Below are 4,655 nucleotides of genomic sequence, written 5' to 3' on the forward strand. Positions count from 1 at the left end.
GAAATAAGTTCATCAGATGAAAACCAACAAAAATTGACAAGAACCACGAAATGTTCTTGTATTTTAAGATAAAATCTGACGCTATTAAAGAAAAAACTTCTGGCTCGCTGAAATATGTTCATTTGCTGAAAACCAACAAAACCACGAAAAGTTCTTGTATTTGAAGATAAAATCTTTTTGCATTAAAGAAGAAAGATCTGGCTGACTGAAATAAGTTCATCAGATGAAAACCAACAAAAATTGACAAGAACCACGAAAAGTTCTTGTATTTTATGATAAAACCTTCCGCTATTAAAGAAAAAACTTCTCACTCGCTGAAATATGCTCATTTGCTGAAAACCAAAAAAAACACGAAAAGATCTTGTATTTGAAGATAAAATCTTTTTGCTTTGAAGAAGAAAGATCTGGCTGACTGAAGTAAGTTCATTAGATGAAAACGAACAAAAATTGACAAGAACCACGAAATGTTCTTGTATTTTAAGATAAAATCTGACGCTATTAAAGAAAAAACTTCCAGCTCGCTGAAATATGTTCATTTGCTGAAAACCAACAAAACCACGAAAAGTTCTTGTATTTGAAGATAAAATCTTTTTGATTTGAAGAAGTAAGATCGAGCTGACTGAAATAAGTTCATGAGATGAAAACCAACAAAAATTGACAAGAACCACGAAAAGTTCTTGTATTTTATGATAAAACCTTCCGCTATTAAAGAAAAAACTTCTCACTCGCTGAAATATGCTGATTTGCTCAAAACCAACAAAACCACGAAAAGTTCTTGTATTTGAAGATAAAATCTTTTTGCTTTGAAGAAGAAAGATCTTGATGACTGAAATAAGTTCATGAGATGAAAACCAACAAAAATTGACAAGAACCACGAAATGTTCTTGTATTTTAAGATAAAATCTGACGCTGTTAAAGAAAAAACTTCCAGCTCGCTGAAATATGTTCATTTGCTGAAAACCAACAAAACCACGAAAAGTTCTTGCATTTGAAGATGAAATCTTTTTGCATTAAAGAAGAAAGATCTGTCTGACTGAAATAAGTTCATGAGATGAAAACCAACAAAAATTGACAAGAACCACGAAATGTTCTTGTATTTTAAGATAAAATCTGACGCTATTAAAGAAAAAACTTCTGGCTCGCTGAAATATGATCATTTGCTGAAAACCAAAAAAAACACAAAAAATTCTTGTATTTGAAGATAAAATCTTTTTGCTTTGAAGAAGAAAGATCGAGCTGACTGAAATAAGTTCATTAGATGAAAACCAACAAAAATTGACAAGAACCACGAAATGTTCTTGTATTTTAAGATAAAATCTGACGCTATTAAAGAAAAAACTTCCAGCTCGCTGAAATATGTTCATTTGCTGAAAACCAACAAAACCACGAAAAGTTCTTGCATTTGAAGATAAAATCTTTTTGCATTGAAGAAGAAAGATCTGGCTGACTGAAATAATTTCATCAGATGAAAACCAACAAAAATTGACAAGAACCACAAAAAGTTCTTGTATTTTAAGATGAAATCTGACGCTATTAAAGAAAAAACTTCTGGCTCGCTGAAATATGTTCATTTGCTGAAAACCAACAAAACCACGAAAAGTTCTTGTGTTTGAAGATAAAATCTTTTTGCTTTGAAGAAGATAGATGTAGCTGACTGAAATAAGTTCATTGGAGGAAAACCAACAAAAATTGACAAGAACCACGATATGTTCTTGTATTTTAAGATAAAATCTGACGCTATTAAAGAAAAAACTTCTGGCTCGCTGAAATATGTTCATTTGCTGAAAACCAACAAAACCACGAAAAGTTCTTGTATTTGAAGATAAAATCTTTTTGCTTTGAAGAAGAAAGATCGAGCTGACTGAAATAAGTTCATTCGATGAAAACCAACAAAAATTGACAAGAACCACGAAAAGTTCTTGTATTTTATGATAAAACCTTACGCTATTAAAGAAAAAACTTCTCACTCGCTGAAATATGCTCATTTGCTGAAAACCAAAAAAAACACGAAAAGATCTTGTATTTGAAGATAAAATCTTTTTGCTTTGAAGAAGAAAGATCTGGCTGACTGAAATAAGTTCATTAGATGAAAACGAACAAAAATTGACAACAACCACGAAATGTTCTTGTATTCTAAGATAAAATCTGACGCTATTAAAGAAAAAACTTCTCGCTCGCTGAAATATGTTCATTTGCAGAAAACCAACAAAACCACGAAAAGTTCTTGCATTTGAAGATAAAATCTTTTTGCATTAAAGAAGAAAGATCTGGCTGACTGAAATAAGTTCATCAGATCAAAACCAACAAAAATTGACAAGAACCACGAAAAGTTCTTGTATTTTAAGATAAAATCTGACGCTATTAAAGAAAAAACTTCCAGCTCGCTGAAATATGTTCATTTGCTGAAAACCAACAAAACCACGAAAAGTTCTTGTATTTGAAGATAAAATCTTTTTGCTTTGAAGAAGAAAGATCGAGCTGACTGAAATAAGTTCATTAGATGAAAACCAACAAAAATTGACAAGAACCACGAAATGTTCTTGTATTTTAAGATAAAACCTTCCGTTATTAAAGAAAAAACTTCCAGCTCGCTGAAATATGTTCAATTGCTGAAAACCAACAAAACCACGAAAAGGACTTGCATTTGAAGATAAATCTTTTTGCATTGAAGAAGAAAGATCTGGCTGACTGAAATAAGTTCTTTAGACGAAAACCAACAAAAATTGACAAGAACCACGAAAAGTTCTTGTATTTTATGATAAAACCTTACGCTATAAAAGAAAAAAATTCTCACTCGCTGAAATATATTCATTTGCTGAAAACCAAAAAAAACACGAAAAGATCTTGTATTTGAAGATAAAATCTTTTTGCTTTGAAGAAGAAAGATCTGGCTGACTGAAATAAGTTCATTAGATGAAAACGAACAAAAATTGACAAGAACCACGAAATGTTCTTGTATTTTAAGATAAAATCTGACGCGATTAAAGAAAAAACTTCCAGCTCGCTGAAATATGTTCATTTGCTGAAAACCAACAAAACCACAAAAAGTTCTTGCATTTGAAGATAAAATCTTTTTGCATTAAAGAAGAAAGATGTGGCTGACTGAAATAAGTTCATCAGATCAAAACCAACAAAAATTGACAAGAACCACGAAAAGTTCTTGTATTTTAAGATGAAATCTGACGCTATTAAAGAAAAAACTGCTCGCTCGCTGAAATATGTTCATTTGCTGAAAACCAACAAAACCACGAAAAGTTCTTGTGTTTGAAGATAAAATCTTTTTGCTTTGAAGAAGAAAGATGTAGCTGACTGAAATAAGTTCATTCGATGAAAACCAACAAAAATTGACAAGAACCACGAAAAGTTCTTGTATTTTAAGATAAAATCTGACGCTATTAAAGAAAAAACTTCCAGCTCGCTGAAATATGTTCATTTGCTGAAAACCAACAAAACCACGGAATGTTCTTGTATTTGAAGATAAAATCTTTTTGCTTTGAAGAAGAAAGATCGAGCTGACTGAAATAAGTTCATCAGATGAAAACCAACAAAAATTGACAAGAACCACGAAAAGTTCTTGTATTTTAAGATAAAATCTGACGCTATTAAAGAAAAAACTTCCAGCTCGCTGAAATATGTTCAATTGCTGAAAACCAACAAAACCACGAAAAGTTCTTGCATTTGAAGATAAAATCTTTTTGCATTAAAGAAGAAAGATCTGGCTGACTGAAATAAGTTCATCAGATGAAAACCAACAAAAATTGACAAGAACTACGAAAAGTTCTTGTATTTTAAGATAAAATCTGACGCTAATAAAGAAAAAACTTCCAGCTCGCTGAAATATGTTCATTTGCTGAAAACCAACAAAACCACGAAAAGTTCTTGCATTTGAAGATAAAATCTTTTTGCATTGAAGAAGAAAGATCTGGCTGACTGAAATAAGTTCATTCGATGAAAACCAAAAAAAATTGACAAGAACCACGAAAAGTTCTTGTATTTTAAGATAAAATCTGACGCAATTAAAGAAAAAACTTCTCGCTCGATGAAATATGTTCATTTGCTGAAAACCAAAAAAAACACGAAAAGATCTTGTATTTGAAGATAAAATCTTTTTGCTTTGAAGAAGACAGATGTAGCTGACTGAAATAAGTTCATCAGAGGAAAACCAACAAAAATTGACATGAACCACGATATGTTCTTGTATTTTAAGATATAATCTGATGCGATTAAAGAAAAAACTTACAGCTCGCTGAAATATGTTCATTTGCTGAAAACCAACAAAACCACGAAAAGTTCTTGCATTTGAAGATAAAATCTTTTTGCATTAAAGAAGAAAGATCTGGCTGACTGAAATAAGTTCATTAGATGAAAACCAACAAAAATTGACAAGAACCACGAAATGTTCTTGTATTTTAAGATAAAATCTGACGCTATCAAAGAAAAAATTTCTGGCTCGCTGAAATATGTTCATTTGCTGAAAACCAACAAAACCACGAAAAGATCTTGTATTTGAAGATAAAATCTTTTTGCATTAAAGAAGAAAGATCTGGCTGACTGAAATAAGTTCATCAGATGAAAACCAACAAAAATTGACAAGAACCACGAAAAGTTCTTGTATTTTAAGATAAAATCTGACGCTAATAAAGAAAAAACTTCCA

Source organism: Heptranchias perlo, unplaced genomic scaffold, assembly GCF_035084215.1.
Source record: "Heptranchias perlo isolate sHepPer1 unplaced genomic scaffold, sHepPer1.hap1 HAP1_SCAFFOLD_100, whole genome shotgun sequence".
Classification (NCBI taxonomy): domain Eukaryota; kingdom Metazoa; phylum Chordata; class Chondrichthyes; order Hexanchiformes; family Hexanchidae; genus Heptranchias; species Heptranchias perlo.